This window comes from Antechinus flavipes, chromosome 4 (genome assembly GCF_016432865.1).
Source record: "Antechinus flavipes isolate AdamAnt ecotype Samford, QLD, Australia chromosome 4, AdamAnt_v2, whole genome shotgun sequence".
NCBI lineage: Eukaryota > Metazoa > Chordata > Mammalia > Dasyuromorphia > Dasyuridae > Antechinus > Antechinus flavipes.
This window is the reverse complement of record NC_067401.1, coordinates 96,502,726-96,528,798: the sequence shown is the minus strand read 5'-3', so window position 1 is coordinate 96,528,798 and position 26,073 is coordinate 96,502,726.

The following is a 26,073-nucleotide window of genomic DNA, read 5'->3' as shown; positions in this document are numbered from 1 at the left end:
CTGTTTCTAACCACCAACATTGGAGTAATAATACCAGGAAACAAATTCTTTGCTTTTACTCCTCACAGAGCAATGTAGGGTCAAATTCCATTGCTAGAGTATTAATTAAATCTCAAAACAAAATCCATCAGTGTTAATAGTCACATCCATGATTCAAAATTTTTTATTTCAATTCTTAGATGGTGGAATTAATATTCACCCTCTTGAATTCATTCCACAAACAACTATGGAACAATATATGCCAAATAACTGGTCTGGCAAGCATGGGATATATAAATATGGATGCTATAATATAGGTCATCAAGAAATTTACAATTTAATAGCAGATACACAGGCTCATAAACTAATGTAGTAGTGTCAGAAGGTAAGAGTAAGCCTACCTAAAATTCAACTCAGGGGTGAGAATTCCACCTCTGAAAAAGAATCCATAGATTTCAGAGTAAAGATTAAATTTCAGTTTTGACTCTGATTCTTCTGATACAATTTTACCTTACCATAAATCCTAGACTAGCTTAACTCCCTCTTACTACATCACATCCTCATCTTCAGGGGTCCTCAAACTACGGCCTGCAGGTCAGATGCTGCAGCTGAGGACGTTTATCCCCCTCACCCAGGGCTATGAAGTTTCTTTATTTAAAGGCCCACAAAACAAAGTTTTTGTTTTTACTATAGTCCAGCCCTCCGACAGTCTGAGGGATAGTGAATTGGCCCCCTATTTAAAAAGTTTGAGGACCTCTGCAATATGATTAGGTTTTTTTTTTTTTCCATCAAAATGGTTACCTGGATAACAAGGACAAGGTATGCATAAAGTAAGTAATGTGAAAAAAATGAAAAAATGGCATAAAAAGATAAGAGAAAACTAAATCCAATATGCTTTTGGAAAACTGTGCATAATGAATATCTATACTACTGAAATTCACTTGCCTGATAAGTACCCAACAAAATTATTCATCTCCAAATATTAAATTGTACAAATTCATCCTTTAAATTAATATTTGGTTGTTTTCTAGTTTTGTCCTACTCTTTCTGACCTAATTTGAAGTTTTCTTAGCAAAGATACTGGAGTAGTTTGCCATATCCTCCTCCAACTCATTTGACAGATGAGGAAACTGAGGCAGTTTAATGATTTGCCCAGGGTCACATAAGTATTTGAAAGTAAGTGTCTGAAACTGGATTTGAACTTAGGAAGATGAATTTTCCCCAACTCCATCCCTGACACTCCATCCATTTTGCCACCTACCTGCCTTATCCATTAAATAATTTCATTTCTTTTTTCCTTTAACAATTTGTTGCTTTGTTTCTTTTTTCATATTTTTAACAGCCAGCCACTTAGCACAGTGCCTAGCAGAAAATAAGGGTTTAATAAATGTTTTTATTTTTTCATTCATTCAAACTAACCCCTAGTAATCATATTCTTGGTGCTAAAATTTCTAACTTCCTCTGTTCTAATTTCAATAAAATTGTATTTTATAATCCTTTCATCTGCTTTTGCTAATTTGAGTGGCATGCAATATGCCAATGGGCAGCATCTTAATAGCTAATTTTCTATAGCATTTTAAGGGTTTGCAAAACATTTTACATATGTTATTCTCATTCAATCCTTGTTATTATTATTATTTCCATTTTACAAATGAGGAAACTGAGGTAGGATGACTTATTTATAATCACATAGCTAATCTTAATTGTAATCTTAATGATATTTTTTAAGTTTTAAAAGACTCCAAATGTCTTTTGAAGTTTTATTTCATGTTTCCAAAATGATCTGCAGAGTTAGTAGCTTAACTCAATAAATCAAAATTAGTACAGTGTGGATGAACATGACACTCCTAAAAGGGAGTAATTCCAAAATATTGGTTAATATATAATAAGAAAAAAAATTCACTGACCTATTTCTTAAGAATGTTGTCAGCAGTGGTCAACAATCAGCATAGCTAGCTGATAAAGTCTCAATGCAGCCTAATGATTAGGCCATTAGAACATTTTAGAAAAGAGCTTTTTGTTTTTCTTTAACAATTTCTTAACCCAAACTTTGGCCTAGCCAATCAATCTCTGATCTCTCCTTGCTGATGCTCCTTGCTGGCTTGATCAGTGCTAATTGTAAAGGAAAGTGTAACCTTCATAAAAGATCGATTGCTTCACTGTCTTGGGGACTCATGGTCCTCTCAACCTTTGCCAAAAAGACAGGCTAACACAGACCCTGTTGTCTCCTTCTCCTCTGCACCAGCTGGAGTCCTCTGAGCAAAGCAGGCCTGATAGAAGTAACAACAGTTTGTGAGGCCATCTGCCCAGTGGAAGATCCACCTGCCTCATCTCCTTGGCCCCTCTCTCTCCCTCTCTTTGGAGACCCTCCTCACCTGGCATTGTTTCTGGAAGCAAATGGGCTCCCTGTTGGGGAGCTCAATCTGTCATTCTCAGGGTTGACAAGGCTTTAACAGATTGCCCTTTTGAAGAGCAAGTCTGTCTCGGTCAGCCTCTCCATACCAAGGGAAGAAGTAGTGGCTCTTGGTCCTAGATAGTTGCCTTATGGTCTAAACTGCATCCTAACTCTGCAGCATCCAAAACACAAAAGGTCAAAGAAGGTTTTAAATGCAGAACAGTTCAAAATCAATGGTTTTGTGCAAGACCTTCAAGATTTTATTTTAACTTTTAATAGTATTTTATTTTTTTAAATATATGCAAAGATAATTTTCAACATTCACCTTTGCAAAGCTTTGTGTTCCAATTTTTTCTCCTTCTTCCTTTTCCCCTCTCTCCAAGACAGCAAGAAATCTGATACAGGTTAAAAAATATGCATTTCTTCTAAACATATTTCTATATTCATCATGCTGTACAAGAAAAATCAAATCAAAAGGGGAAAAACAGAGAAAGGAAAAAAAACCAAGCAGACAAACACAATAACAACAGCAACAACAAAAAAAAGGTGAAAATAGGCTTTGATCTATATCCGGTCTCCATAGTTCTGTCTCTGGATGCGGATGGCACTTTCCACCATAAGTCTATTGGAATTGCCTTGAATCATCTCATTGTTGAAGAACCAACTCCACCACAACTGATCTTCCCATAATCTTGTATGCAATGTTCTCTTGGTTCTGCTAAGTGAAATGAGGTAAGTGAAATCAGCCTCCTGATCATTTCTTATAGAACAATAATATTCCATAGCATTCATATACCATAAAATGTTCAGCCATTATCCAACTGATGGGCATTCACTCAGTTTCCAGTTTCTTGACACTGCAAAAAGAGCTGCCACAAACATTTTTGCACATGTGGGTCCTTTTCCCTCTTTTATGATCTCTTTGGTATCCAAAGACACAGCTGGATCGAAGGATATGCAAAGGTTGATAGCCCTTTGGGCATAGCTCCAAACTGCTTTTGAGAAGTATTAGATCAGTTCACAACTCCACCAACAAAGTATTGGAGTCCTAGTTTTCATACATCCCATTCAACATTTATCATTACCTTTTTTTTGTCATCTTCACCAATCTGAGAGATACAAACCTCTTTGTCTCACTTCAGACATATTTATTTAGCCCAGATCTACCTCAGTATGTGCCCTCTCTCTGAGCTACATGTTGAATCTCATTGGAATTGTCATCTATTCAAATTCACAATTCCAATCAAATCTCTATTAATGTCTTTCTTTAGCCAAATGATACAAAGAGGGTTTTGGACTTGGTCTTAGGAAGTTTTTCGTGGTTGTTGAGTTCTTGTGACCAACTCTTTGTGACTCCATTTGGGGCTTTCTTGTCAAAGACACTGGAGTGATGTGCCATTCTTTCTCCAGCTCATTTTACAAATAAGGAAACTGAGGCAAACAGGGTTAAATGACTTGCCCAGAATCATATATCTACTAACTATCTGAGGCTAGATTTGAACTCACAAAGATGATGGGTCTTCCTAAGTCCAGACTTTGGGCTCTATGCACTATATCACCTACCTGTCTTAGATTCAGGTTCAAATCCTGCCTTATATACCAGTTGTATTACTTGGACAGGTCATCTGGGCCTCAGTTTCCTCATCTTCACATTAAAATAAGAGTATTGTGCCTGATAGTCTCTAGGGTCTCTTATTTTTCTAAATCGACTATACTTGCTGCAGAACCACAAGATAATAAGGAATTGAATCACAGATTAATTACTTCCAACACCAATTCCCATCTGGCTATCATCCCCAGTATGTTTCCTGGGAGGATTAGTCAGCTCCCAATTAACCCCTCTGTTTTTCAATATAGTGAGAAAAGGCCATATCAATTTATTGACAAAAAGTTTCTAAGGATACTGAAAGAAGTCAAAATCTAGGGCATATTGACCTAAATTGGCACTGTAGTCATTTCAACCACCCTCAATAACCCCAGCATGATCTAGATACCATTGACATTTATCAATCTCTCTCATTCTATGATGAGATTCCCTGCTTTTTAATTGTGTGTAAAGGAAGCATGCAGACCCAATTAAAGAAACAGAGCCTTGTCACCATGCTATTAGTACAGCCCATATACTTCCTTGTGACAACAATAACCCAAAGAGGATTGTTTCCAATAAATGGAACTCTCTTGCTTTCAAATACTTGGGGAACATGATGTCTGTGTATAGGAACACATATTCCTTTATCTCTCTATTTGTCAGGATCTAGGCAAGGAATTCTTTTTTTTTATATATTAAAGCTTTTTATCTTCAAAATAAATTTTTGTTCCAAATTTTCCCCTCCTTCCTCCCATCCTTTCCCCTAGATGGCAGGGAATCCAATACATGTTAAATATGTTAAAATATATAATGTTAAATGCAATATTTGTATACATGTTTATACTTTTATACAATTATCTTGCTGCATAAGAAAAATCAGATCAAAAAGGAAAAATGTGAGAAAGAAAACAAAAAGCAAGCATACAACAACAAAAAGAGTGACAATTTCTGTGTGATCCATAATCGGTTCTTACAGTCCTCTCTCTGGATGTAGATGGCTCTTTTCATCATATGACCACTGGATCTGGCCTGAATCACCTCATTGTTAAAAAGAGTCATGAATTGATCAAAGTGTAATCTTGCTGTTGCCATGTACAATGATCTCCTGTTTCTGCTCATTTCACTCAGCATAAGTTCATATAAGTCTCTCCAGGCCTCTCTGAAATCATCCTGCTGGCTGTTTCTTATAGAACAATAATATTCCATAATATTCATATACCATAATTTATTCAACCATTCTCCAATTGATGGGTAACTACTCAGTTTCCAGTTTTTTGCCACTACAAAAAGGGTTGCCACAAATTTTTTTGCACATAGGGGTCCCTTTCTCTTCATTAAGATCAATCTCTTTGGGATATAATCCCAGTAGAAACATTGCTAGGTCAAAGGGTATGCACAGTTTGATAGCCCTTTGGACACAGTTCCAAATTGCTCTCCAGAATGGTTGGATCCGTTTACAACTCCACCAATAATGTATCGGTGTCCCAGTTTTGCCACATCCCCTCAAACATTTATCATTATCTTTTTCTGTCACCTTAGCCAATTTGAGAGTTATGTAGTGGTACCTCAAAGTTGTCTTAATTTGCATTTCTCTGATCAATAGTGATTTAGAGCACCTTTTCAGATGGATAGAAATGGTTTCAATTTCTTCAACTAAAAAATGAATGTTCATATCCTTTGCCTAGTTATCAATTAGAGAATGATTGAATTCTTATAAATTTGAGTTAATTCTCTATATATTTTAGAAATGAGTAAGCCAGAGATTCTTAATTTTTTCCTGACACATAGATTGTTTTGGCAATCTAGTAAAGCCTTATGAAAAAAAGTTTCTAGCTGTATAAAAAAAATAATTATTATGACATGATAAAATATGATATAATATGACATGATGAGGACAATGAGGTGGTACAGTAGATAGACCTGGAGTCAGGAAGATCCAAGTTGAAAATGCAGCTTCAGATACTTTTACCTATATGTTCTGAGAAGTATATACATACATATGTACACATGTATATACAAATATATGTATATGTTATATGTATATTATGCATATACAATTCTTTAACCTGCTACTTCTTCAAAGATCTCTAAAGATTTCACAGATATGTTCCCCATTTTAATACTATGGAAAGTCAGAAACACAATGGAAAACCACGTTCAAGGTTACGTATTGAGAATTTACCGTAGAAAAGGGGACAGAAGCTGACTCTCCCATTGCCAGCTCTTTCTCTCTTGGAAGAGACACATCTAGTTTGCTGTTTCAGTGGCACATTTTCATTTTTTTGTCTATTTGACTCCTGCCTTGCCCAATTTTTCATCCAAACTTTATTTCTGTCAGAGTTAACAGGAAGGGGCTGCTGCCTGACAGAAGGTTTTGCCCTTCAATCTCTCATCCAGAGTCATCTCTTAATGTAGCTCCCAAGGCCACTGAGCTTGCTCCCATTTGGGGGAGGGCATCACATAGGAGCCAAGGACATTCTGTGCAGAGCTGACTTGAAGGTCCTTCTCCTTGTCCTGATTGTTTTTTTGTTATCACATTCTGACAAAAGAAACTTTAGGGAAGCTCCTTGTGCCACAGATGCTTGAATTGCCAATGTTTTGACCTTCCCCCCCCCTTTCCCTGACATCCTTCATAAACACTGCTTTGGATTGCTTCCTGATTCTCCGATCCTTAGGAGTACATCAAGGACCAGCCCCATCCCCCATTTTACTGATGAAGAAACTAAGACAGAAATAAATTATCAGTAGCTGTGAACTTAAGCTGGAATTTTGAACCATGCTTCTAAGACAACATTCCCTTGCTACTGTGGGACTTTGTTTATTTAACTGATCTAGTTTTGCCCACAAAATTTGCCTGTTTCATAATGATCATGGTTCTTTGGTTCACTCCAGCCAGACAGAGAAACCCAAAAGTGGCTGGTCAGAGCCAGGGGACAAGGCGGGGCGGAGGGGAGAAGTAATCATACATAGCTAGTGGAGAGAGCACAAGGGTAAGCTTTCTTTGCTGTCTTTAATATTACACAAAGTTGGTGTAATTATAATGACCAACCATGATCCTGAAGAAGAGTTGAAAAAAATGTACCTCCTTCCCTTCATTAGAGAAATGGGGGACAGAAAGAGCAGAGTATTATGTATGCTATCAAATACATTCAATGTGATCATTGTTTTCTTCTTTTTTCTTTTAAAATTTTTCTTTTATGGTAAGACTTATTGAATAGAGGTAAGGTGATGAAATGGGATATGTATAAAAAGACAAAAAATAGATTTTATATATATATATGTATATACACAAAGGTACAATATACATATATATTATGTGAATATTATATATATTCTCATAAATGGTAGTATATGATCTGTGATAGTTGGACATAATTGCATATACACATATACACATACATATACATACATATGTATACACATGTATTTGGATAGCATATATTTGTGTGTATTCATATATATGGATAGCTTATATACACATGCAGATGTACACATACATATAGTAATACCTACAGCCGATGCTATGTGCTGTGATAATCTGACATAATTGCAAACATGTACATATGTATACAGGCAGTATATACACACGTATATGTATGCACACAGGCATGAGTTTATAGATATTTGTATGCACATGTATAGCATATGTCCCATAGTTAGTCTTGTATGCTCTATGGTGGTCCAACCTTAATTACATGTACCTTTGTGCATCATGGGATTCTCTTAGTCATCCCAATAGAGGAGGAGGAAGGGAGAGAGGGGAAGTTTCATGTCTTACCGAACAGGAAAGTAGAAATCCAAGTGAGCTCCCTTATTTAGGTGAATCCTGAGTCTGAATAAGGGTCTGGCTAATCCTAAACCATCTCAGCAGGCCTGCCTAAATAGCAGTCAGTGGCTTACTAAACTAACTCCAGCCTTTTCATCTGGCTGTTCAAATATGTATTGTTTAGAGGTCTTTTCCTCTGGCTTGTATCCTGCTGTTCGTTTTGCTCTTTTTGCATCATTCTCAAATGAATTAGTTTTGAAAGCTTCTTCAATTTTATATGCTTTTTTTCTGAATCTCTGATGCTAACTAGCTGGTGGGTTTGACCAAGTCAGTGAAGAGCCCTAAGCTTCAATTTCTTATTCTATCAAATAAGAGAGTAGAATGGATTCAATTAATGTTTACTAAGTATCTACTATTTTCTTGCTACTAGCCAGGTGCCAAAGTGTTGGAAAACAAAAATGAAACAGCCCCAGTTCTAAAGAGTTTACAATCTACTTCATGAATACAACACACTTAGAAGTTTTATCTTCATTATTAACATTTTCCATCACTTTTTAAAGTCTAGACAACCAATAAAATAATAAACCCAGGCCTGGTTTGTAGCATTTGCCATTTTCTAAAATACTTGCACTGAAAATTTAACAATTATCTCTCATAAGCCAGTTCAAGCTGGCTTCAACACACTCTTGGATACAATATGGATGTGTATTTCATATATACAAACTATATCCTATGGACTACACCTCTCAGAAGGCTTTGAGGCAAAAAGTACGAGAATCCTGAAAATGACATCCCAAAGCTTTGTGAATGCATTGAAGGAACTTCATGTGGATCTTCAAGGAGAAGATTCGAAGGATTAAGGGATAGACAGAGGAAACAGAAGATGGCATCATCTTATCTCTTAAAAGCAGGTAAATACAGTGAGGAGCCCCTCTTCACTGCCAGTGCAAATATAAGTGGAACCCTAGCTTAAGTATCAATGTACACAGCTGGGAAATTGAGCCTGAGTTAACAATACAGATAGATAGCCAACAGGTGGGAGACCTAGGTTTCTGCAGTCCTTCAAACCAAAGGAAAAAGTTGGTGCTAATTGATGCCCAGCAGGAGTCAGGAAGTTTCCATTAAACCAATTACATTTTTGTTTCTTTTACTCCTTAAAAGGGAACCAAGGATAGTGAGATTGGCTCCCTGTGGGAAAGCACAGAATTAAAATGGTCGCAGCTTCTGAGATATAGGCTGTTGTTTTTTCATTCAACTTTTGTCTAATCCAATTAAACTGCTTACTAAGGTTATAATCCTTTGCACAGATGTTTGATTGACATAGTCAACTAAGAAGAAATCGAATGAGGAAAGACCAACAGGATGCAAGCAAATAGATTGATCAACCAACATTTATTAAGTGCCTACTATGTGCCAGATACTGTATTAAGTGTTGGGAATATCAAAAGAGACAATAGATAGTTTTAAAATAAAAGATAAAAATAGTCATATTGCAAGATGAGGACCCAGGATTGACATGATAGTATAGGCAGAGGATGAAGGAAATTGACAGTTCTCCCTGGCTATGGCCTTGACTATTGATGGAAGACCATACAACTATACTGTTGCAACATATTGCCATTACAAAAAACAAATAAGTAATTACCAAGTCATTTGATGAGAGAACACTAACAGCTAAGGATCAGGGAGAGGTGACATTTGAACTGAGCTTGGAAGAAAGAAAAAGATTCTTAAAAATGGAAAAAGGAAGGAATACATTCCAGGCATTTGGAACTTTAGGTATCCTCTAAGGAACATTTTAGGACAGCTGGGTGATTCAGAGCATAGAGTATTAGGCCAGAAGTCAGAAAGATTCATCTTCCTAAATTCAAATCTAGCCTCAAAACACTTTCTAACTGAATGACCCTAAGCAAGTCACTTTTTGCTTTGGTTTTCTCATCTGTCAAATGAGCTGGGGAAGGAAATAGCAAACCATTCCAATGTCTTTGCCAAAAAAATCCCAAATCACAAAAGAGTTGAATATAGCTAGAACAACTGAAGAACAAAGGGCCCTTACAAGAATAAGATTTTATGTTACTTATATGTGAACATGACTTCAAACTTCCCAAGATACTTTAGTAATATCTGAGCCTCAAATTCAAAGAAGGTTCAGCCTTCAATAAGTTTTTTAGTTTGCTCAAGTAAAAGAAAAGCCATAATCCCTTTGGACAAAACAATGAAGAAAGATTAATTTGTCTTTCAGGTCTGCCATTTTCCCTTTCCTTGACTTTTCCCTGGCTTCCAGCTCCTTTTCCTTACTCATAAATTTAAATTAATAATTCCTTTCCAACTCTGTAATGCTGAGATATCACCTAATTCATACACTTACCTTTGGGTAAGGCCTTGCTTTAAGCCATTTCAGGCAGTAGCTGCCTTGGTCATGAATCTCAATGTTTTATTAGCCTTCACTGTCAGGAAATGCTTCCTTTGACTGAAACTTCCTATGTCCTTCTATGATTCGAATTCATATATTCTTGTTAGAACTTAAGTCAAGCTGGAAAAAGCCCCAGAAGGTAGGAGCAAACAATAGATCATATGAAAAAGTCTAGGGGGCTGGAAGGGTTAGAGTACCACAAGCTTGGTGAATATCAACAGACTGACCAGAAGTCCAAAAGACTAGTGTGAACTTAGGATGCATGGATAGAAACACAATGTACAGGACAATAGAGATCAGAGACTAACCATGCTTTGCTCTCTCCATCAGATTGTGTTCAATTAGGAAGAGTACAGACAAGTTGTTCCACATCATGAGGAAAGCCATTAGTAGGGTGAGGAAATTCTAGACTGGGCCAATGTAAGGAACAGTTAAAAGAACTTACTTTAGTGCTGAAAACAGAAAAGATGTGATGTCTATGCTGAGGAAGGAGGGGAAAAGATCACAAAAGCTGTTTTCAAGTATTCAAAGGTTTGGAAGGGTCATGAGGGGGAGAATGGGAAGGGAAGGGAAGATGGATTTGATTTGTTCAGTTAGGTCCCAACAGGAAAAACCATTAAAAAAAATGGGTGGAGAAAAATTGTAAAGGAGAATACTTGGCTTGATATCAGGAAAAATTTCCTAACAATTAGAGCTATGGAAAAAAAATGTAATGGAATGCCAGGATGGGGGGGGGTTCCCTCTCACTTGGGGGTCTTCCATCAGAGGTTGAATGACCACTTACCAGAGATGTTGAGAATGGTATTTCTGTCCAGTAGGAAAAGGAAGGGAACAAACACTTATATAGCAACTAGCATGTGCCAAGCACTGTGCTTTACAAATATTCTCTCATTAGACCCTCACAACAAGACTACTAGGTAGATTTTACATTTTACAGATGAAAATTGAAAGAGACAAGAGTTGAGTTGTACAAATACAGCTGGTATCTGAGGGCAACTTGGAATTCATCTTTCTGACCCCAGGCCCAGTCTCTTCCAGACTCTGTCTACTGTGCCATTTCTGAGGTCCTTTCAAACTCAGAAATTTTATGTTTCTATGAACACGAAATCCTAGAAAATAGCCCTTCATCCACCTTTGATACCTATCAAAAAAGTTATTGATTCTCTCTCCTCCTAAGGATCCTCAACATAGATTTTTCAAAAAGTGGCTAAAGAATCTTAGTCCTCAGAGTTGTAGTCTTTCTATGGGGAAAGATAAATCATAAATTTAGGGTTGGAAGGAACTTTTTTATTGTTCAATTGTGTCGAATTTCATGACTCCACTTGGAGTATTCTTGGCCAAGATACTGGAATGGTTTGCCATTTCTTCCTTCAACTCATTTGACAGATAAAGGAACTGATGCAAACAGGGTGAAGTGACTTGCCCAGTGTCACCCAGCCAGTAAGTGCTTGGGGCCAGATTTGAATTCCTGTCTTCCTGACTATAAGTACCACCTTCTATCCACTGTAGCCCATAGCTGCCACACTCTCAAATTCCTTGGATAGCTGACCCAAAGGCAAAGTTTATGGGAGCAGCAGATGCCTACTACTTCCTTTTTTTTTTTTCACTGAAAATGGGCCAAAAATTCAGGATTTCTAGGCAGCTGTGGAGCAAATGCTTTATCAACCTTAGATTACTCCAATTCATCTTCTTTCTCAAACTTTTAAATAATTTTGTGTTTCCTGTCCAAGCCATCTTCATGATCTTCTTGTGTCTCTGGTTACGGAACTCAGAACTGTGAGTACTCTAAGCACACCTGGAGACTGACCAGGGTCTAGTTAATGAAGGGAAAGGTCCCTTCTAGCAATATGGTCCTATGATCCTACTGGCTCTTCCATGTTCTTTTTGTATCAATGCACTCATATCTATCCCACTGTCAGGATCACTTCAAGGAGACAGATGTCTATGACAAGAATGAATCTGATGAGACTCCAACCATATGACATCAATCTCTAAGAAACACAGGCTTCATTACTTTGGGTGCTCATCTTACAGGAATCATTGTTTTGGTTTTTGTTCTGCTCCAGTGTCACTGAGTAACTGGATGTCACTGTGACAGTCACCGTAGAAATGCACAGATGGGTTTTAGTGGTCCTTTTCTATTTTTCACTACCAGTTAAATTCTTCCAACTAATACCAGGAGGCCATGTGTTATACATGGCTAAGGAAATGAGTACAGGTTCCTCTTCCCACTCTCTGAATTCTAGGAGTGTTAAGAGGGAGAGAGGAGTGTTTCTTTTTTTTTTCCTTAAGATTAAATTGTTTTTTATCTATACAATTTAAGGAATAGTTCTCCTCGGCTTTTAAATTTGGTGCTCAGGTCTCTGCATGTTTTCTGTAAGATTACTCTTATTAAGTGGCATCCACGGCAGTCAGTTGACATCACTGGGAGGTGACTGTTCCAGCCAGGAGCTTGGTGGGCAGCCCGTGCCTAGAATCCAGGACCTGAGCATTAGCTCCTTTTTGGATGCTGAGAGTATCAACAAGAAAGGACATAGTCCTCCATGGAGATGACTGGGGTATGTGCCTGATCAGAGAGGGAAAAAATTAGGAGGTTAACAGATTTTCAACCTCTTTCTTTCCCCATCCTCCAGAGCTTTTTGTTTTTTAGCAATCAACTATTTCACTTTACTTTTTTCTTAGTTTTTCAATTTAAAAGAACTCTGATTCCAACTACTTCATTTTTCTTTTTTCTTAACATTTTTGGTGGAAAAGAACTGTGACTTTTATTGAAAAGAGTGTTTGATTTCTTTAAGCTGTTTCTGACCAAAATAAAGATAATTAGGGAGCTAGTGCCAAAATTCTGCTTTTAAGAATTGTAACACCTATAAGAAAAAAATTAAATCACAACTCCTTTCTCCTATAGATCACCACCACCACTTTGCCATCATTATTATAATCATAACTGTCATTGTCATCTGCAAAGTAAAGTGAGCAGAACCAAAAGATTATACACAATAACAGCAATACTGTAACAATGATTATCAATTGTAAAAGATTTAGTTACTCTAATCGATACAAATCCAAGACAAAGGACTCATGATGAAAAATGCTATCTGCCTCCACAGAGAGAACTGATAAACACTGAGTGCAGATTGAAGCATATTGTTTTTTTGCAACAGATCTAACATGTTTTGCATGACTTTTCATTTAAAAAAAATCATAATCATCAGTTTTCCCCTTGGGAGCTGAGAAGAGTGCTCTTATGTGTTCAGGGAAGATGTGGCTTCTTTTGTCCCCCAAAATATGTTCAAGTGGTATAATCCCCAAGTACCTCTCTATAAGGATTGGAGGAGCACTTAGTAAACACTAAGGTCCACTTGGTAGTGGATCAAACAATTCTTCTCTATTATATTCTGAATATTCATTTTCGCATGTCTATCCCAGTAAACAACCAAAGGAAAGGCCAAGGATCCTGTTAGTATTGCTGTGCAGTGAGGGAAAGGTGAGCTTGGTATAATCAAAAGAATGTTATATTGAAAATCAGAGAACTGAGATTCAAGTCTTGTAGCTTGTAGGTCACTTAAAAGACCTCTTGGGGTCTCTCTTTCTTAGCTGTAAACTGAGGTAATTTTAGAGGCGGTTCTTTGTGCCTTTTCATTACAGTTTTCTCAAGACCAGTGATGGAGAATACTACCCATCTCCTGACAAAGGACTAAAAAATTCAAGATACGGAATAAGACAATTCATTTTGGGGCAAGGTCAATGTGGGGATACATTTTACATTTTTATTTAACTATGCATACTTGGTAAAAGTGTTTGGGGTTTTTCTCCCCTACACATAGGGTATCATATCCTTACCTACAGATATTATATACACACACACACACATACATATATATGTATGCATGTATGTATGTATATGTAAGTGTATATGGGCATGTATGTTTCTATATGTATATACACACATATTTGTGAGTAATGGTAACCATCTCTAGGTTGCTGGTGGGGCAGAAGAGAAAAAAGACAGTTACATGATAACCTTGTGGTAGATTTAAAAGGAATGATAATTCATACATAATAGAGCTGCAGTTTCTGGTGCAATCTTTTTTTTTCCTATTCAATCTGGCTTTGGAAATGCTTGTTTTATGTTTTAAATTCAGAAAAAAATAAAAAATATATCAATTAAACCCAGATCTAATTAATTCATAGTGTCATCAATTTAAATTAGATTTTGATGCCTTGTTTGCTGCTCACAGGATTCAGAGCTGAAAGAGACTGGGTCACACAGTTACTTAGTGGCACATCCAGTATTAGGCTCTTGCATTCCTTCCACAGGTGTCCTGTGTCACCTTGCTTCCTGTCTGCATAATTTCAGTTTGTTTTAATAAGCTGTTGTTAGTCTGATTGTGAACATTTAATGTTGCTGCTGATTATAGCCCTTCAAGGAATTCAGTAAGATGTTAACAACTCATGATATTGGTGACATATCTTGTCAAAAAAGGCAATATCAGCCCCTGCTCCCATCTTCCTTACCCCAATCTGAGTTTATCTCATGAAATATGTGAATAGAGCTTTCATCAGTGGCTTCATTGCCAATAAAATTTTTGTCTACTAAATTTTATCCACCAACAAAGAATCTTCAGGTGATCATTAACTCAGAAAACATTTCTCTTTTTCTTTTGGCTGTGTTTTGATTCCTAATCGCAAAAACTAGAAATGGATGACACTACAAAATGGAAAAATACAAACCCTTATTATCCATGAACCCATTGTACACCCAACCAGATGTTACAGAGATTAAGTCATCCATAGGAGAATTATTGGGAAGGATATCACCCACTGTAAAATTAGAACCATCGATTCCCACAGGAGTAGGCATGGTAAGCTGAAATGAAAAGAGGGTTGACATTTTGATTTAAAGCTTCAGTAATCTGCAGGTAATGTTTCAAAGGTATAAAGCATGAGGTTGGGTATTAACCAATGCCTACACTGTACCCTTAGCTTTGATTTTGAGCAGGTAATAGAGTTATCTCAATTTACTATATTCTTTTGCCCCATGGACACACAGTTTTAGATCCCAGGAGAGACCTTAGAAATCTTAGTCCAACCTCCTCATTTTGTATTTTTTAAAAAATGGAATTCAAGGAGGCAAGTTGTTTTATTCTTTTTTATTTTTTTATATCCAGCACTTCACACAGTACTTGGCATGTGGTAAATATTCAATAACTGCTTGTTGGTTGATTTGCTGATTTCTGGATCCACCTTCACCTAAAGAGTTCTCACAAACTCATTGTTCCCCCTTTCAAAAGCCAAGTCCCAGTGGCTTCAGTCAAGGACATAGGATGGCACTGCATAATCCAAAGACTGTGACTACTCAAATCAGATAAAAAAGGAAGGGCATCTTAAATTTGTTGCTCTGAAATTGCAGGTTACATCTTATATTCTGTTAAGATCTAATTTAGTAAAAATGGCAGATCATCTCATCCAATCCAGGTGAGCTTAAGAACCTCGAACATCAGGTTGTCATTTTAAGAACCTTGAACATCAGGTTGTCATTTTAGCTTTTAACAAGCAACACTGGTGCCCCAGAGGGAATGGTCCATGGCTGGAAAAGTTATAGTCAGCTGGGTGAGAGAGTTAGGTGATGTGATGGACAGTGTTGGACTTAGAATCCAAAAAGAATTAGAATCTTGCTCAACAGAATAGTGTCTGAATAGAATAGAATAGTGAACCTGTAGCTCATGATGCTGTTGCCAGGATCAAATGAGATAATATGGACCTTGAAGGTCCATAGGGATGAAAGTTATTCAATTCAACAAGCATTTCTTAAGCACCTATCACATGCAAGACTACCATGCTAAAATAAAGAAAATAAAGATTCAAAAATGAAATCAATCTTGCCTTAAAGGAGCTTACATTTTCCTGAAAGAATACAACATTGACATAGATGAGTAAATGTGAAATGTATACAAAAGATTTTCAGACAGAAATTACTTTGAGTATTAGTAAATTAGGGAGTCTTAACAGAGGCAGCTAGATGGTGCAGTGGATAGAGCGCCAGCCCTGGAGTCAGGAGGACTGAATTCAAATTCGACTTTAGACAAAACCTACCAGTCTGGGTAGTACCTGGGCAAGTTACCAAGTCCCAGTAGCCTCACCAAAAAAAAAAAAAAAAAAAAAAGTATTAACAGCTGAAAAAATCAGGAAAGGCTTCTGGTAGAAGGCAACACCTGAGCTGCTTTTAATAATAGGGCTTAGGTCCTGAGAAGGAATGGGGTCACCTGGGTGACCCCAAAAATTTATGAGCCACATAATCATGGACGTAAGAAAGGCAAAGTGTTACTTTTCTAGCACTAAAGATGTTTGCATACTCATGGTATTTTCCTGGGAGAACAAAGTCAGCAACTTAAGTGACAATGTTATAAGCATAGGGTACTGATAAAGTACAAGTGGACCCAGGTTAAAATTTTGCCTCAAATACTTATTAGTTATGTGAATTGTGTCAAATCACAACCTCTTTGTGGCTCAATTTCTTCATGTTCCCAATGGAGAAAATAAGGAGGGGGAGATTTGGGATGTGATAGCCTACAAAGTTTAGGTCTAGACCTATGATATGAACTTCTGAGTGATATGCCTGGTTGATCATAAAGAAATAGTGCTAGAGACAGAAAAGGGAACAGAAAATGATCTGTTTTAACCTCAAAAAGATATAAGGGTCACAAAAAGGTCAACCAGTAGATTCCCAAGAATCACCAGATCAAGGATCATTGCAGATATGGGACTATTTCACCAGGGATAAGGTCTATCTAGAGAAATTGTTTCTTGTACCAAGACAGTGATTATAAGGGTTATATGGCCCTAGCATAGCAGGATTATTATCTTTTTAGTATATTATAATAATTATAGTATCATATAATTTATGTTATATTGTATTACATTATATACTATATGGGATTATGTTATGATGTTATATTATGTAATATTTTAATAGATTTTATTTCCATAGTATTTTAAGGTTTACAAAGTACTTTCTGGAACAATCTATAAATCAGCCCAAGGTTCAGACCTACAGTGCACAGTGACTGGGATTTTCTAAAAATAGAATCTAATTTAGCTGTCTACTTGCCAAGTCCGTTTTGCAGGCTGGGGCTAGGGGGTCCTACAGCTGGCCTCATTACTGTAAGATACCCGCTTTTCATTCCTTCCTTATGCTCTGGGGGTTCTTGGTCAGACAGCTAATGGTGAAGTGCCCAGACTGTCTACAATATCAACAGAAGCCTTCAGCCAAATGGTGGGAGTTCTCTACAGGAGTCGACCATAGCTGTATTACCTCCATCTGTATAGCTGTCAGTGGATCACAAGCTCAAAGGTTCATAGATTTAGTGCTCGAAGGGACATTAAAAGCCATCTCATTTTACAGATGAAGAACTGAAGTCTTGAAGGGTTTTTAATTTCTTCCTCAAAGTCACATAGCTAAGGAACAAAACTGAGATTCCAACTTTATTTCCTTTGATTACAAATCCAAAGCTCTTTCACCTTTACTTACTGTCTCACTGATCTGTTGTAGCAGGTCAAAGTGATAAGGGACTTTGCCCAAGATCTGAATTACAGTATAACTAGATTTTCATCTACTACTGTATGGAGGTAGGGAGATGATAGTAGTCATCTCCAGATGGCCTAGTATGACCAAGTCAAACAACTCTTTTATAAACTCATTTGTTAGTGGTTGGTTGGTTTGCTTTAAATTTTAATTAATAATTTTAATTTAATAATTAAAGGCTTCTTAAATTTTTTCCACTCATGACCCCTTTTCACTCAACAAATTTTTACATGACCTCTGGTATATACAAATATAAAATAAATATGCAATCAAATATTTAGAATAAATTATAATTTCACAACCTTCGCATTCAGTTATGCCATATGGGATTTAAGAAGATTGGTTTTAAAGAATAATTTTGGACAAAAGTCTATGGTTTAGGTCTTGAAGAAGTCACTCATGTTTTCAGCCTGAAAGGGGAAAGAGCATCAAAAGTCTTCTCTGATATTTACTGAAGACTTCCTAATGCCTCAACTGTTAATTAGTTTCATCCATATACAGCATAACCTAGACACCAAAATTGCACACTATTATAATCCCATTTGGTCTAGTGAGTAGGAAAACCTTAAGGCCAAGTTCAGTCTATTGCTTCATGGATAATTGAGGGAATGGCTGAACAAATTGAAGTATATAAATGGAATGGATTATTATTACATCTTAAAAAATAACAAGAGTTTAAAAGAATCCTGGTTTGTATGAACTGATACAGAATAAAGTAAGCAGAACCAGGAAAATAAGTTATACTAGGAAAACAATATTATAAAGGAAAAAAACTTGAAAAATTTAAGAATTATAGACACTGCAAAAACTAACTAAGACTCTGATGGACTTCATTTTTGTTTTGTTTTGTTTTGCTTATAATAGTATCTTATTTTTCCCATTACATGTAAAGACAAATTTAATTTTTTTTTAAATTTTGAATTCCAAATTTTCTTTCTCCCTTCTCCTCTTGCTGAAAATATAAGAATTTTAAATGTTATATATATGCAATCATATAAAATCTATTTCCATATTATGCTGTGAAAGAAGAAACAGACCAAAAGGTTTATAAAACCATGAAAAAATAAAGTGAAAATAATATGCTTTAAACTGCATTCAGACTTCTTAAGTTCTTTCTCTGGTTGTAGATAGCATTTTCCATCATGAGTCCTTTGAAACTGGCTTAGATCATTGTAGTGCTGAGAAAAGGTAAGTCATTTCATAGCTATCTGTACATTGTACAATGCTACTGTTACTGTGTACATGTCCTCCTAGATCTCTTCATTTTACTTTGTTATATAAGTTCATACAAATCCTTCCAAGTTTTTCTGAAATCTGTCTGATCCTCATTTCTTATTGCACAATAGTATACCACCACAATCATATACCACAACTTGTCACTCCCCAATTGGTGGGCATTCCCTCAATTTCCAATTCTTTGCCACCACAAAAAGCTGCTGTAAATATTTTTGTACTTGATCTCTTTGAGATACAAATCTAGTAGTAGCATTGCTGAATCAATGGATAGGCAGTTTGATTGCCCTTTGGACATAGTTCCAAATTGCTCTCCAGAATGGTTGGATTAGTTCACAATTTCACCAATAGTGCATTAATGTCCCGATTTTCCCACATCCTTGCCAACATTTATCATTTTCCTTTTCTTTCATATTAGCCAATCAGATAGGTATGGGTACTACTTCAGAACTGTATTAATTTGTATTTCTCTCAATAATTGTAATGTTCTTGTTTGGTTTTCTGGAGGTCTTTGGGGCAGCCTTCCTTTCAGCAGAGTAATCATCACGAGAATAGCCAGGTATTAAGTCCAAAAGTGTTTGTTGTCTCCTTCGCCTGGTGCTCAGCTAGCTTTCTTGGGGCCTTCAGACAGGATTTGGTTTCAGTGGAGAAAATGCAGGAGGATAGGCCACCACAGTAGTGTGAGATGAAGTGAGTCTGAGTCTAAGGGTTTGTGCTTCAGCCTCCAGCCACCAAAAAGGTAGACGATGGAATGAATCTGTTTCTGTCTGTCTTGATTGAGTTTGTCTCAGCTTATATGCTCTACATTGAGTATAAACCAATCATTATATCACTAGGAAACCATTATTTGTTGTAAGATTAAATCAATCATACTGAACTCAGAGAACTATTAATCATCATGCTAAACTAGATAACCATTGTCTTATCAATTCCACTGACTTAACACCTTGTAAGAATCCTTGTTTCAGAGTTCTGGCCCATAACAAATAATGATTTAGAGCATTTTTATATGCCTATAGAGAACTTTGATTTCTTTATCCAAAAGTTGTCCTTTCATGTACTTTTCATATATTTGTTTATCATTTGGAGAAGGACTTACATTCTTATAAATTAGACTCAGTCCTCTATATAATTAAGAAATGAGGCCTTTATCAGACACTTGCTATTAAAAAAAAGTATTTCCTAGCTTTCTGCTTTTCTTCTAATATTAGTTGCGTTGGTTTTGTTTATACAAAAAAATTATATAAGCAAAATTATTTATTTTATATCTTATAATGTTTTCTATCTTTTGTTTGGTCAAAAATTCTTTCTTTCCTTTATATAAAATGATGCCGAGTGAAGCAAGCAGAATCATGAAAACATTATACACAGCAATAGCAGGATTGTGCAATGATCAGCTATGATAGCATTGGATCACCGAACTAAGGAGAACGATCTCCTTAGTTCGGTGATCCAAAGCAATCCCAATGAACTTTGGATAGAAAATGCCATCTACATCCAGAGAAAGAACTATGGAAACCGAGTATAGATCAAAACATACTTTCACCTTTTTTTCCTACTTTTCCCCTCTATAGCTTTTCCCTTTTGTTCTGATTTTTCTATCCCAACATGATTTATGTGGAAATATGCAAAAGATGAATGTACACATATAACGAAAAAAAAGTTTTACATGTAACTGGGAGAAATAAAAATAATATTTTTAAAAAAATTCTTTCTTATTTCTCTTTCTTCTCTCCATAGATCTGACAGACAACTTATTCCTTGTTCTCCTAAATTACTTATGGTATCCATGTTTACCTTATCTTGGTAACAGTGTAAGATGTTGGATTATATCTATTTATCTTGGGTACCTAATATTTTCCACTAATTTCTTACTCTATTTCTTTGCCAGTATAATCTAGTTTTTATCTTGTCACTTTAAAATATATTTTGAGATCTGGTATACTTAGGTCACCTTCCTTTGCATTTTTAAAAAATTAATTCCCTTGACATTCTTGACTTTTTGTTCTTCCAAAAGAATTTTGTTATTATTTTTTCTAGCTCTATAAAATTGTTTTTGGTAGGTTGATTATTGCAATACTGAATAAGTAAGTTAATTTAGGTAGAATTTTCATTTTTGTTATATTGTCTAGTAGGCTTTATTATGAAGTATGCTACTTCTCTCCTAACAGAGAGTGCAGAAGACACAAGGTATAGAGAAATACATTATTAGATATGACCACTGTTTAGATTCATTTTGTTTGACCATGCATATTTATTCCAAAGGGTTTTTTTTTTCTTTCTTCTTCTTGATTTTCAATTGGAAATAGGAATAAGCTAGTAGTAAAGGTATATAAAAAATTTTAACTCCATCAAAGAGAGGGGCAACTAAGTGGGACAGTGATGAGAGCATTGGCCCTGGAGTCAGGAGAACCTGAATTCAAATTTGACCTCAGTCATTTGACATTAACTGGCTGTGTAATCCTGACCAAGCCATTTGATCTTCATTGTCTTAGCCTCCCCACCCACTCCCAAAAATAAATGCATCAAAGAGAACAGAAGGAAACTCAGAAGGAATTACAGACACATAAGACAGATTTGAAAGTAAGTAAAATTTATTATATGCTTTTGAAAAGCAAAAAGCATAAAATAGAAATTAATGGTTTCTTATAAAATTTATTTTCTCTGTTGGTATATATGGAAAATTTTTTCTAATGTTTAAATTCATAATAATTTCTTTATAATTGTACTTGATGGTCTAGAGATCCCCTCCATAGCAATGTGTTATGGTCATTTATGGTATCAAAAGTGAGGTAACTCTGCTTGTTATTTTTTAAGCATGGAAATATTTTTTACCAATTGGGTAACTCAGAGACCACCTATATTCTTGTGTTAGTCGTGGGTGGTACAGTGACCATGATCCATATACAAACAAATTATTCTGTTTCAGTCATGAAACATTTGTGAGAGTGAAGAGTTTCTATGATCCCTTCCAATTCAAACAGGTTCTGAGTCTAGGAGACCACCACTTTACACATCATCATTTTTTATTCTAGTTTAGTGGATAGCTAAGATGCCCCACAGGAATAGATCATGTGTATTTAATTAAAGCAGCTGAGCCTAAGCCATGCTTCTCTGTCAACCTCAAAGGGGGATGGTAAAGGATGAAAAGAAATTACAGGATTTAGATCTGATGGAGGCCTTAAAGATCATCTAGTTCAACTTTTGTTTTCCAAGTAAGTACACTAAGATCCAGAGAGAAAAGGCAATTTAAGCAAGGTCACACTGATAGTAAATAACAAAGCCAGAATTTTAACCCACATTCTCTAACCCCTAACTCAGCACTTTGAAGATTACACTTATTGATGTAACATTACTTTGGGGGAAATTCTTTTTAAATACAAATTTGTAGTTGAGATAGGAAAGGACATTGTATAAAGAGATATAACTGATCTGGCCAATTCAATCAAGAGAATTTTTATTTTTATCTATTTTTTAAATTTATGAAATAAAATAAGCATTTCCATAACTGTATAATTTTAAAAAGATGATTGCACATGAAAACTGCAAATCTCTTATATACAACTTGTTATTCCTTTAAAATATATAATAAAGTTATCATGTAAATTTCCCTTCTCCCACCCATGCTTTTTTTTCCCCACCAGAATTCTTGATCCAAGCATCATAGATGCTTCTCATAGATGGGAAATTTCTAGAGGCATCATCTAATCTCAGATCTGAACTGCTAATCATACAGCCTACTATCAAATTCATTATTTTTTGGTAGCAGTCATATTATTAATTCATATAAGATTCTAGTCCACTAAAACCATAGTCTCTTTTGACAGGCAGTATGGTATTGTGGATAAACATTAGACTTGGACATAGAAAAGCATATTCATATCTAAAGTCAAATACTTGCTTTATAACTCTAGATAAGTCATTTAAACTTTGAGCCATAGTTATATATATATACATGTATATGTATATATATAAAATAAAGGAATTAGCCTAAATGGCCTCTAAAGTATTTTTCATCTCAGAATGGATGATCTTATATGGTACCTACATATCATTCTCAGCTTATCTTTCTACAGTTAATTTTTAAAAACTGATTGCAAGACTAACATTTATTCTAATAAAATTTTATCTTCTTAGATTTGGTCTATTACTCTATTTTTTCAAAATTTTTTTGGATGCTATGATTGTCATTTAGTGTTTTCATTCCAAACTTTGTGCATTCTATCATCATATGCCATCTATGACTTTGTAGGAGATTTTGATTTTTTTTTTAATCTTGAACAAAACCATATTATGGATAGATTAGAATCTAGTGACACTTCCCTTTAGTTTAAACTAACTCTAATGATCATAATACTGGGTATGATTCCTATCTTTCTATCTATCTATATCTTTCTATAATGTGCACAAGAATATTGTGAGAGATTTTGTCAAATGCTTTGTTGAAATCTTCATATGATACTATATCCTCTTTTACTTGTCTCCCATTCTACTAATCCTGTTTTTTTTTTTTTAAGAAAGAAAGAAAGTTAGTTAGAAATGAAGACATGTCCCTTACTTTTTCTATGTTATCTTATCTTTCCAAGTATAACTAACTATCCTTTTCATGATTCATTCTAGAATTTTGTCAGGAATTAGAGTGAATTTTGTCATCCTTTAGTTTGAAGAATCCATCTTCTCTATTTTTGAAAATTCTATTTGCCTGTTTCCTGGACTATGGCATATCTCTTATTCCACAATAATTTTTCAGAGATCATCGATAGCAATTTGGCAATTACATTTTCAAGTTTCCATCACCCAAAGGTGTAGTTTGTCTGGGCCTAATTACTTGAACTCATTGAGGGTAATTAGGTACTCTTTATCATCTCCTCAAAATCTTCTTGAGTTTCACTTGCCTATTAGCAATTTTATGCTATTTTTTCTCAATCTAGAGCTAATTTCCTTAGCTCAGAAAACAAGCAAATCAGGAGGTAAGTAGTTTGGCATATTCCTGATCATCCAGGATTATTGACAACTCAAGTCCACCCTTGCTTCATTTTCTTCTTACCTCAACATAACTCAAAGCCCTTTGTGTTATCCTCAGTACTCATCACATCTCAGCTCATTTGGGATTTTGGCCTTTGTAACATCATTATAGGACTATGCCATTCTTTGATATTCATGTCCAACTACCCAATCTGGTTTCCATCTCCTGTGCATTTTCACTTAAAATATGGGTTGGTCAATAACAGTTTCCCTCTAATTCTTCACTAGAATCATTGTTTATGACACCAGAATTTCATTTTTGAGAGTGTCCCAATCCTCTTAAACAGATTCTTTGTAGAATTCAAAGGCCAAATTTCTATATATTTAAGGTTTTTTTTTCCAAGCTATTTCTTGATCTGATAACAACAGAAAGGTCACTTATCTTTTGGGGCATATATCCAAGATATAAAAGAGTAAAAATAGATGGAAATAATCTATTTGTGATGATTATTAATGAAACTAATAAAAGGAAGCTTAAAAGTATGGCCAAGGATTAAAAAATCTTGGGCAAGAAACTAAAGACCATAGGGCATAAGTTCTTTTTTCTCACTGTTGCCCATTGAAGATAACAAACATAGAAAAACAAAAAATATATATTTTGAAGGTGAACATCTAACTAAGAAAGTAGTGTCTGAGAAAAGGGTTTGGATTTCTGAATCAAAGCTCACAAGATAGAGTTAATGGATTCTTGACAGAGATACTAGAATAGTTTTCCATTTCTTTCTTCAGTTCATTTTACAGAAGAGGAAAGAGACAGTGTTAAGTGATTTGCCTAGGGTCACACAGCTAGTAAGTGTCTAATGTTAGACAGACTTGAACTCAGGTCCTCCTGACTCCAGGCCCAACACTCTATCCACTATACTATATAGCTGCCTTAGATTTGGAATTTTTTTGGTTTGGGGGTTTGTTTGTTTTTTTAAACAAATAAAAAGAATGCTTTTATTAAATATTTAGCAAAATGTTTATCTGAAAAAAATAGAATTTACTATTTCCACAGACCTAATGAAGTATATTGTGTTATGTTTATGATAGGCCTTCATTGCTATGCACCTGAACTCCATTACAAAGGTATGCTGATAAATGTTTAAAAATTAACTCTATTGTAGAAAATATAAAATATTTGAGAGTCTACAATTTCAGGAATTACATGAACACAAAATTATACGACAGCTTTCACACAAATAAAGTCAGATCTACTTAATTGTAAAAATATCAATTGCTACCTAAATTCAAATCTAACCTCATATACTTAACACTTCCTGGCTGTGTGATCCTAGGCAAGTCACTTAACCCCAACTGCCTCAGCAAAAAAAAAAAAAAAGAAAGAAAGAAAAGAAAAAAAAAATCAATTGCTCAGTGGTAGGCAAGGCTAATATAGTAAAAACAACTATTTTATCTAAACTAATCTATTTATTTATTTCCATACCAATAAAACTGTCAAAAATATTTTTATATAAAGAAAAAAAAAACCCAAAATTCATCTGGAAGAACAAAAGGTCAAAAATACCAAGGGAATTAATGGGAAAAATGCAAAGGAAGGTGGCCTAGATGTACCAAACCTAAAACTGTATTATAAAGCAACAGTCATCAAAACATTAGACACTGATTAGGTAACAGAGTGGTAGATCAGTGGAATTAATTAGGTATGCAAATCACAATAGTTTTTGTGACTATGTAATCTACTGTTTGATAAACCCAAAGACACCAGCTCCTGGGATAAGAACTTCCTATTTGACAAAAACTTCTGGAAAAACTGGAAAATTGTATGGCAGAAACTAAGCAAAGGACAACATCTCATACTATATACCAAGAAAAGATCAAAATTGATTCATGATTTAGACATGAAGGATAATACTATAAGCAAATTAGGAGAGCAAGAAATTATCTGTCAGATCTCTGCAAAAGAGAGCAATTTATGGCCAAAAAAATAGAAATCATTATGATATGCAAAATGAATAATTTTGATTCATTAAATTGGTTTTACACAAACAAAACCAATAAAGCCAAAATTACAAGGGAAACAGAAAGCTGGAGGGTGGGAGGGAATTTTACAGCAAGTGTTTCTGATAAAGACCTCATTTCTAAGATATAG